Below are 11,321 nucleotides of genomic sequence, written 5' to 3'. Positions count from 1 at the left end.
GGAGGGGACGGGGCGCGGAGGAGGGGACGGGGCGCGGAGGAGGGGACGGGACGCGGAGGAGGGGACGGGACGCGGAGGAGGGGAAGAGGCGCGGAGGAGGGGACGGGACGCGGAGGAGGGGAAGAGGCGCGGAGGAGGGGAAGAGGCGCGGAGGAGGGGAAGGGGCGCGGAGGAGGGGACGGGACGCGGAGGAGGGGACGGGACGCGGAGGAGGGGACGGGGCGCGGAGGAGGGGACGGGGCGCGGAGGAGGGGACGGGACGCGGAGGAGGGGAAGAGGCGCGGAGGAGGGGAAGAGGCGCGGAGGAGGGGAAGAGGCGCGGAGGAGGGGACGGGACGCGGAGGAGGGGAAGAGGCGCGGAGGAGGGGAAGAGGCGCGGAGGAGGGGACGGGACGCGGAGGAGGGGAAGAGGCGCGGAGGAGGGGACGGGACGCGGAGGAGGGGAAGAGGCGCGGAGGAGGGGACGGGACGCGGAGGAGGGGAAGAGGCGCGGAGGAGGGGAAGAGGCGCGGAGGAGGGGAAGGGGCGCGGAGGAGGGGAAGGGGCGCGGAGGAGGGGAAGGGGCGCGGAGGAGGGGAAGGGGCGCGGAGGAGGGGACGGGACGCGGAGGAGGGGACGGGACGCGGAGGAGGGGAAGAGGCGCGGAGGAGGGGACGGGGCGCAGAGGAGGGGAAGAGGCGCGGAGGAGGGGAAGAGGCGCGGAGGAGGGGAAGAGGCGCGGAGGAGGGGACGGGACGCGGAGGAGGGGACGGGACGCGGAGGAGGGGACGGGACGCGGAGGAGGGGACGGGACGCGGAGGAGGGGACGGGACGGGGAGGAGGGGAAGAGGCGCGGAGGAGGGGAAGAGGCGCGGAGGAGGGGAAGAGGCGCGGAGGAGGGGAAGGGACGCGGAGGAGGGGACGGGACGCGGAGGAGGGGACGGGACGCGGAGGAGGGGAAGAGGCGCGGAGGAGGGGACGGGACGCGGAGGAGAGGACGGGACGCGGAGGAGGGGACGGGACGCGGAGGAGGGGACGGGACGCGGAGGAGGGGAAGAGGCGTGGAGGAGGGGACGGGGCGCGGAGGAGGGGAAGAGGCGCGGAGGAGGGGACGGGACGCGGAGGAGGGGACGGGACGCGGAGGAGGGGACGGGACGCGGAGGAGGGGACGGGACGCGGAGGAGGGGAAGAGGCGCGGAGGAGGGGACGGGACGCGGAGGAGGGGAAGAGGCGCGGAGGAGGGGAAGAGGCGCGGAGGAGGGGAAGAGGCGCGGAGGAGGGGAAGAGGCGCGGAGGAGGGGACGGGACGCGGAGGAGGGGAAGAGACGCGGAGGAGGGGAAGAGGCGCGGAGGAGGGGAAGAGGCGCGGAGGAGGGGAAGAGGCGCGGAGGAGGGGACGCGGAGGAGGGGAAGAGACGCGGAGGAGGGGACGGGACGCGGAGGAGGGGAAGAGACGCGGAGGAGGGGAAGAGACGCGGAGGAGGGGAAGAGGCGCGGAGGAGGGGAAGAGACGCGGAGGAGGGGACGGGGCGCGGAGGAGGGGAAGAGGCCCGGAGGATGGGACGGGACGCTTCGGAGGGGACGGGAGGCGGGGAAGGGGCGCGGAGGAGGGGACGGGACGCGGCGGAGGGGACGGGGCGCGGAGGAGGGGGAAGAGGTGCGGAGGCGGGGAAGGGGCGCGGAGGAGGGGGAAGAGGCCCGGAGGACGGGACGCTGCGGAGGGGACGGGAGGCGGGGAAGGGGCGTGGAGGAGGGGACGGGACGCGGCGGAGGGGACGGTGCGCGGAGGAGGGGGAAGAGGCGCGGAGGCGGGGAAGGGGCGCGGAGGAGGGGACGGGGCGCGGAGGAGTATAACGGGAGGATGAGATACAGCGGAGTATCACAACAGAGTGTCCGATCGCTCGGTGATCCTCTGCCCTAATAATGAGCACACGGCGCGGGGTCATTTCTGCAGTGGATTATTAGTGGGAGATGATCCGGGATAATGATGTTTAAAGTCTTTGACGAAATTATGATTTTTTTATTTTTTAAAAATTTTTCAATAAGTCACAATAGTGAAACACGGCAAACAAAGGTCACACTCCAGCTGTGAGTATTATACGTTTACGTTTTCGACCTAAACCTGGGTCTTTCTCCAACCATACTGCAAGATAAAATGTAAAGAATAATTCCCACACTGAGCAGAGGGAAGAAAACAGCACAAAAAACTGGGAACATAATGGCCATGAATATACACAACAACGGGAAGAGTGAAAAGGCTATCTGCTGAAAAACCCTATAAATACAACATATATATATATACACATATATGACAACATAAGGATCTGAGAAATATCACAAAGAATGCAGCATTAGTCCGGAGATGGTCTTAGAGGGCGCTGCAGGCTATTGGCCAAAGATATAATTTTTAATTTTTATTATGCTTAATAAATCGTATAACGAAGGGGCGGTGGAGGTGAGCGGCAGACAGAGCGGTATGGCAGGCAGCAAGCGCCGACCTCAACAGAAGTGTAAGATAAGGAGGCGATTCTCTAAGTCCCAAGTGAGGGGCTGTGGAAGAAAAATAAAAGTAATGAGATAAAAGGAGCGGAGGTAACGCGCAGGCGCGGGAGATGCTGCTGCACTAACCATCCCTTTTACATGGACGCCCAGGGCCGCGGACCAGGTCACCGCTGCTGTGACATTCCCCTTTGAGAGACCGGCCCGGTCCCGAGTACCCCACAGCCCTGGGAGGGCGACCCATGAGCGGCACAGGTCTGCGGTGTTGTGAGTGACGGCACAAGATGGCGCGGTTTATAAATGCTCAGAATCACTAGGAGGCTGGGAGGAGGGAACTGCAGAGCGCAGGTGTCCTAGCGCCAGTACAAGGCCGGGGCGTCAGTATGAGGCCAGAGCCGCATGGGGAGGAGGTGGCTCGGTGGAGCATGCGCTGTGGAGGGGCAGGAGAGGAGCGGGCGCCTGCGTGACTGTGCAGGGAGGATGGAAACAGTGCGATAGCTCAAAGCGGCGCCTGCGCAGGAGGGAGAGAGTCTGAGAAGGAGAGAGAAAAGGCTGCGGAGGGATAAGAGGAAAAATGGGCACAGAGAAATGAAAAAAGGAGGGGAGGGAAATAAGTAAAGAGAGGAGGGAAGAGTAGTAGAGAAAAGGGAAAGACAAGAAGGGAGAGAAGAAATGGAAAAGGAATGAAAGAGGCAGAAAAGTGGAATGGAGAGAAAGTACACTGATAAGAATGAGGAACAGTAGATGAGAATGGTTTTATCAGCAAAGAGAAAGGAATAATTGGAGTGGAAGAGAGAGAGAATGAATAATGCTGGAAAATAAAATGCACTATGGAGAAAAAAATAAAAATATGAATACGGAAAATAAAAAGAGGGGGGTGAAAAAAAGGAGAACATAATGGAAACTAAAAAATAGGAAATATAATGAAAAAAATGTTAAAAAAAAATAAACCTCGCACCCAATTCTGTTCAGCTATGTATCGATCTTATTTCCATTGTTCTGAAAGAAAATTTCTTTCTATTTGGGGATCCATTTTACCTCCAGCGGCATGGGACCGCAATGGGTGCTAACGTAGCACCCGCCTACGATAATGCCTACATGAATCATTTTGAATGTTCTCATGTCTACAATAATGCCCTCTTCATGTCGTACAGTAAGTGCTGGTTACGTTACATCGACGATATTTTCTGTCTATGGTCGGGTACACTTGATGATTTACATTCCTTCACGGAATATCTTAATTTGATTAGACCTGAATTACAGTTTACTCTGAACTGGAATCCCTCCCAGATCTCCTTTTTAGATACACTAGTGATTAAGACCAATACTGGCTCACTCTCCACCGATCTATACGTCAAACCTACCGACTCCAACAACCTTCCCCATTATACAAGTTGTCACCCTGCCTCCACTAAAAATAGCTTGCCCCGCTCGCTGATCTTGTGAGAATCCACCCCCTATACAGGGAGTGTCAGGGGCAAGACCAAGGGGGTGAGCCACCACGACTGCTGGGACCAGACGGCCGGCTCAGGGGGACACTACGGGAGTGTCTGACGACCAGGGACAGGCAGGAAACAAGACAAGACAAAACATAAGTGCAAGGTATCTTCATTAAGATCTTCAGGATTACAATCAGTGCAAACGTGAAAACAAGCAAAACGTGCAAGGTGCGCGCGTGGGCACGCCAAGGTCCATAGCATAGTAGGTGCCAGGTGGCACGCCTAGGTACAGGTAAAGGCACAATGGCATCGGACTCCGGACTGCTGGCGAAGATCAACATGATCAAGGCATCAAGCTGCGGACATCAGGCCGCAGTCATCCAGCTTACGATCTCTGGCAGCAATCGGCAGATTCCGGGCATCCGGCAGGCAAACCAGGGTTCAGGCAAGGAGGCACGACAGATATCCAGGCGTGGTGCGTGATAGGGAACACGCCAAGGCTAGGTGCATGTGTAGGGGACACGCCAGTGTTCAAAGCGAGGTGCGTGTGTAGGGGACACGCCAGGGTTCAAAGCGAGACAGGGTGCGTGTGTAGAGACACGCCAAGGCACAAGGTTCAAGACAGAGTGCGTGTGTAGAGACACGCCAAGGCACAAGGTAGAAGACAGAGTCCTGTGCGTGCAAAGAGACACGCCAGGGTCAGGGTTCAAGGCAGGGTGCGTGCTAAGAACCACGCGGGACGCACACCTCACTGGCCCATGCACATGACTGTAACGCCAGCACGAGGCACGACTAAGGCACAGGAGGGGGGCAAAGGAACCTTCGTGCTAGGAGCCACGCCAGGTTCAGAGCAGGGTGCGTGCTAGGAGCCACGCAGGAGGCACGCCTAACTGGCCAGTGCACACGGCTGTACACAAACACGAGGCACTTACCACGGCACAGGAGACGGCCAAGGGGAACCCACGCCGGGGTTCAAGGCAAGGAACAAGGCACGGAGCGGAACATAGGCAGAAAGAGAGCCAGGTCAGAGCGAGGGCAGAGTCTAGCAGCGGAGCGTAGGGAGAAGCCCAGAGCCGGGCCAAGGGAGAACCTTGGGACTAGACTTGGAAATGTGCAAGAGAGCACCAGAGGACAGAGCGCGGAAAACCAGGCTGAGACAAGAACACGAGAAGTACTACAAGGCTCAGAATAGCAAAGACCAGACATGGCGAAACAGGCAAGGCAGAGAACAGAGGAAGAACTACAAGTCAAAGAATAGCTAAGGCGAGACATAGCAAAACAGGCTAAGGCAGAGAACAGCGGAAGGACTACAAGGCAAGGCAAGGACAAACATGGCACGAGAGACAACACAAGACATGGCACAAGACAAGAGACGGAATACGAGCACGGAGCGTGTGCAGAGACGCACTACAGAGCAAAGTGCAAGGGCACAGAATAGAGGGAGCGACCCAGCAGACCAAGCAGCCATGCAGAGAAGCAACACAATAATCAGGCCCTGAGCATAGAAAGGGGTGGTCTGATATAGGGCACAGCACCTCCTCTTCCAGGTCAGGACGAGGAAGAGGAGAACTTCCTAGTTCAGATGCTCCAGGATCACAGAGCGCAGTCACATGATCAGGGTTTCAGACATGACGAGATGATCACCGAACCAGACAGTGCAGGATCCTAGGAAGGACACATGATCAGGGATTCTAGATATGACGAGATGATCACCGAACCAGACAGTGCAGGATCCTAGGAAGGACACATGATCAGGGATTCTAGATATGACGAGATGATCACCGAACCAGACAGTGCAGGATCCTAGGAAGGACACATGATCAGGGATTCTAGACATGACGAGATGATCACCGAACCAGACAGTGCAGGATCCTAGGAAGGACACATGATCAGGGATTCTAGATATGACGAGATGATCACCGAACCAGACAGTGCAGGATCCTAGGAAGGACACATGATCAGGGATTCTAGACATGACGAGATGATCACCGAACCAGACAGTGCAGGATCCTAGGAAACGTCACATGATCAGGGGTTCTAGACATGACGAGAAGATCACAGAAGGCAAAGCAGAAACGCAGGCATCTTGCAGCTCAGCAGACACAAGGTGCGCGTGCACACCGCTCCAGGGGTTCATGAGGCAAAACAGACATGGCGGACATGACACTTAGGTTCCAGGTGATAGAGAAGGTTGAACGACCACGCAGGGGCGGCACTCACATTAAGCTCCTCAAAACTAGGGAGTCGTTTTGGATTTATGAGCTGCAGACTCTGGCCCCCAAGGGCCTCAATCGTGAGTTGGATTTACTTCATGTCAGACATGTTTCAAAAAAATCTTTTGTGGATTTTTTTTTTTTCATTATTTTTTTTAATTTTAATTTTTTTACCTTTTTTTTATACTTTTTCTTTTTTCTCCACCTCATTTTTATAACGTTTAATTTCCCTTTTCATTCCTTTTATTATTTTTTATTTTTTTTATTTATTATTTTTTGTTTCTATTTTTTTTTCAATTTGTACTTTTTTTAATTCCCTTGATCATTTTTCATTATTTTTTTTTATTACTATTATTTTTTATTATTTTTTTCATTATATTTCCTATTTTTTAGTTTCCATTATGTTCTCCTTTTTTTTCACCCCCCTCTTTTTATTTTCCGTATTCATATTTTTTTTATTTTTTCTCCATAGTGCATTTTATTTTCCAGCATTATTCATTCTCTCTCTCTTCCACTCCAATTATTCCTTTCTCTTTGCTGATATAACCATTCTAATCTACTGTTCCTCATTCTTATCAGTGTACTTTCCCTATTATGTCTCTCCATTCCGCTTTTCTGCCTCTTTCATTCCTTTTCCATTTCTTCTCTCCCTTCTGGTCTTTCCCTTTTCTCTACTACTCTTCCCTCTTTCTTATTTCCCTCCCCTCCTTTTTTCATTTCTCCGTGCCCATTTTTCCTCTTATCCCTCCGCAGCCTTTTCTCTCTCCTTCTCAGACTCTCTCCCTCCTGCGCATGCGCCGCTTTGAGCTATCGCACTGTTTCCATCCTCCCTGCACAGTCACGCAGGCACCCGCTCCTCTCCTGCCCCTCCACAGCGCCACCTCCTCCCCATGCGGCTCTGGCCTCATACTGACGCCATGACGCCCCGGCCTCTTACTGGCGCTAGGACGCCTGCGCTCTGCCGTTCCCTCCTCCCAGCCTCCTAGTGATTCTGAGCTTTTACAAACCGCGCCATCTTGTGCCGTCACTCACAACACCGCAGACCTGTGCCGCTCATGGGTCGCCCTCCCAGGGCTGTGGGGTACTTGGTACCGGGCCGGTCTCTCAAAGGGGAATGTGACAGCAGCGGTGACCCGGTCCGTGGCCCTGGGCGTCCATGTAAAAGGGATGGTTAGTGCAGCAGCATCTCCCGCGCCTGCGCGTTACCTCCGCTCCTTTATCTCATTACTTTTATTTTTCTTCCACAGCCCCTCACTTGGGACTGAGAGAATCACCTCCTTATCTTATACTTCTATTAGTCAGCACGTATGCTTATAGCAAGAGGGCGCGTCTTTTCTAGACAGCACTGTATGGCGGGATTGGTATTATTAGGGCACTAGATGTACGCCCGATGATATCGCATTGGGAGGGCACAATGCTCTGCACGCGGGATTTACGTTACAAACAGAGAGATATACTCACCTTCTTTTTTTGAATCAGATCTTTTTTATTAAACATTCAGGAATCAATACAGAAAGAATATGACATCTTATATAGCTAGTAAAAATTACATTGAGAGCAGCTATTATTTAAAGGGTAAAACTCTTCCTGTGTAAGAATAAATAAAAAGAAGAAATCTCAAAACACAGATATTTGCATAAAATTGAGCCTATAAACAACATGGCTCCACAAATAAACAAAAATCAAAATTATACATCAGTGCCTCATTTCAGCGGGAAAACCATCCCCGCCAGCCGCGCCACTCCGCATCATATTTCGCCCCCCCCACATATCAGGTCCGATCCCCCCAGCCCCCCCCCACCGCGCCACTCAAAATCTACTTCGCCACAAAGGGCACTAGACTTTATTTTCACCCCCCAAGCATCCCCTCATCGCAAGCACAACAGCAACTGGTCCAACATCGCATCCCGTACCAGTGCGCCCGAGGGGAGACCCGGTGACTCCATCCATGGCTGCCAAATTTTGTAAAACTTTCTTAATGCATTTCTTTTTAAATAAGCCCCCCTTTCCAATCTGATGACATTATTTAGTTTATTTTTAAGCTCTGACAATGTTGGTGGCATAGGATCCAACCAATGATATGCAAGTATCTTTCTTGCCTGATACAGGGTGCGTGCTATTCCCAGGGCCACTGCAGAGTCCGGGTCAACCCCCTCCTCCCACAAATTCAACAAACATAGACGAGGTGACGGTCGTATTGTGATGTGGTATACTTGGGCTATGAGTCCCAGGGTCTGCCTCCAGAAATCCCCAATGTGCCTGCACTCCCACATAACATGCATCAAGTGGGCATCATCCTGCCCACACCTAACACATTGTGTATTGGGCCTAAGTCCCATTTTAAATAATAAGCTGGGTGTTTTATATACCCTGTGAATGAGATATATTTGCGAAAGCCGCTGGCACTCAGAAACCGCCATTTTAGGGACCTGTTCTAGAATATCGGACCACTGGTCCTCCGTCAGGGGGCCAACGTCCCGTTCCCACTTATTCTTAGCAGCAGTCAGTGGATATGTCTCCAGATGGGCAGGCAATAATCTTTTATATAATTCTAAGTCCCCTAGAAGACTCAGATGTAAGCAGCATATGTAGTGTTTGATTATGTGTCACTATCACCGGATTTGTCCTTCTCTGTTTTTCCAATGCATGTCTCAGCTGTAAGTACTGATAAAAGAAGACGTGCGGAAGGTGAAATTCTGTTCTCAATTGTTCAAAACTCTTAAGAGTATTATTTTGCAAAATTTGTGACACCAGATAAATCCCTTTATCTTCCCATCTTCCGAACCCCACCAGCTTTTTGATCTCTTGCAAATCCGGATTTCGCCACAATGGCCACAATTCCGTAGGCCCATTTATCTTCAAAAGAGACTTACCCCTATCCCACACCCTGAAAATCATAGCCAACGTAGGGTATCGTGCCCCATTTATCTGCCGTCGTCCCACCTCCAACCGGCACCCTGGATATTTCCATACCGATCCTTCCCTCACAATATCACCACCATTGTCACACGCCCCGTCTCTACCCCAACCCTTAAGATGTTGCATCTGGGAGGCTATAAAGTATATGAATGGGTTTGGCACCGCCAATCCTCCCTCCTCCTTCCCTCGCTGCAGTATCTCCAAGCGAATCCTAGCCTGTTTTTTCTTCTATACTCACCTTCTGACGGCTCCCGATCTCCTCTCCACGCTCCCGGCTAGCGCCGCAGATCTCCCAATTCGCAGCCGGACTGTTCTGTCCTCACTAAATGAAGCAGACTTCATGTAGCTATACAGGCAGCTGAACCGCTATACCGGGGTCCAATAAGGAGACTGTGGTTGAATCTGTTCTTTTATTGACCGTGATGGTATATTGGCGCGGTGAAACTACAAGTAAAACATAATATATACAATCAGTCAATACAAGGTACATCAGGAATTCATATATACGTAATACATTATAAATCAACATCTGCACAAATAGCTAACCAGAGGAAGGACTAATTAACCAGGCTAATATGAGACAGGAAGCATAAATACATACCAGCGATGCTATCACAAGGGGAGAAGATAAATTAGATGCTTCCTGAATGCAGGCAGAAGGAAAATGGAGAACTGGAGGGCAAGTACCATAATCCGCACTGCAATGGAGGGAAAACTACAAGCATCAAAGTGAAAGTAAAATAACACAATAACACTGCAGCTATGACTCTGGTCACTAGAGGGAGGCAAAACACTGAAAACATTAACAAGATTATAAATCAGATGTTGGAGAAAGAACAAGGAGAACTATTGGTGAGAAGGTAGATGGCAGTGATAACAGAGGAGAGAAATTCTGGAATCCGGTATCAAAGAAGTGAGAACAGAATTATTCAATATAAAGATCAGATTCTCCAGCAGCGACCAGAACATGAAGCAGAATATAACCGGAACTGTCCTCTATCGCCTGATCCTGAGCGGTACGAACCGTTCTAATGCTGTACATAATACTACAAAATACAGCAAAAATGCCAATAATGATCAGAAAATGACAATTAATTCTCACCCAAATATGTATAATGTATAACAGCAAGTGAGATAAAATATAACTTTTAATGCATAGCTTAAAAATTACCAGACCTAAAGTGTCACCAAAATAGTGATTAAAATGAGATGCCAATACACTGGGTGACAGAGGCGTATCTAGGCTTCCTGGCACCCGGGGCAAGAATTTGGTTCGGCGCCCCCCCCCCCCCCAAGTACATATGCGACTTGCACAGTTAGTCATGTACCCACGAGCCGCTCTCCCTAATGCTCTCAATGTTCAGTAAAAAAACTGAAAGCAGGAAGAGAAGCTCGTTGTCACAGGACCATAACTATGAAAATCGCATATGAGTGAAGTGTCCATGTGATGACTACTGGAACCTGCAGAGCTGAGTCCTGACATTGCAGCTTCTGAATTCTCACAATGAATGCACTGCACACATTTAGGATTCTCCCTTGCTGATATACAGTCATGTCAACACAAGTATGTGATTTGTATACTTCTGGCCACATTCCGACTAGACGTGCCCGGCCTCGCTCCGTTCATTTTCATTGAGTGAGGCCACACACGTCTAGTCAGCATGTGACCATATGTATGTAAATTACCGGCACGAGAGAATCCTGACAGCGTGCAGTGAGCACTGTGAGAATTCAGAAGTCTGCAGTCACATAGAATGTCTGCAGTCTGATCACCGACCTGGACAACCCCTGTAATGCTCCTAACAAAAACATGAGAATTAGTCAGTATCACAAATATTTACATCCAGGTACCTTATAGATGACGTCGTCTCTGCAGTCGTTCTCCTTTTCTTCTTCTTGTCCAGACCCCATGATGAGTTTTCTCATCCACAGCCATCTCTGTAGACTTCCATCTTCTCCGGTCTTCTGCAGCAAATCCCCACACGATGCCCTTAAAGATAGAAGTGTCATTATAATGCTCCTAAATAAAAATATCTGCAATATACTGTCACCTCACACTATTCCCCTCCCTCACCATACTGTCTCCTCATATATTTACCCCCTCACTCTCTATACTGTCTGCTCACACATATCCCCGACTCCCCATACTGTGTCCACATACATTCACCCGTTCGCACCCCTTACTGTCTGCACCCATCCCCCATACTGTTTCCTCATACTCTTCATTTTGTGTCCTCAAATCTCCCCACACACATTAAATACCATCCCCACT

At 51.4% G+C, this 11,321-nt stretch overlaps 1 long non-coding RNA gene across 1 annotated transcript; it reads right to left on the bottom strand.

The window, feature by feature from the left end:
* Positions 1-7,989: 7,989 nt before the first annotated feature.
* On the bottom strand, positions 7,990-11,321 carry LOC141048553 (uncharacterized). The gene is made up of 3 exons (XR_012220085.1): positions 10,901-11,321; positions 9,651-9,747; positions 7,990-9,493 (listed from the first exon to the last, which is right to left on the bottom strand). It is a non-coding gene; the product is annotated as an uncharacterized lncRNA (long non-coding RNA).

This window comes from Dendrobates tinctorius, unplaced genomic scaffold, assembly GCF_039654945.1.
Source record: "Dendrobates tinctorius isolate UK_male_01 unplaced genomic scaffold, ASM3965494v1 ptg000136l, whole genome shotgun sequence".
In the NCBI taxonomy this organism is placed as follows: Eukaryota; Metazoa; Chordata; class Amphibia; order Anura; family Dendrobatidae; genus Dendrobates; species Dendrobates tinctorius.
This window is presented reverse-complemented; position numbering and strand designations above follow the sequence as displayed.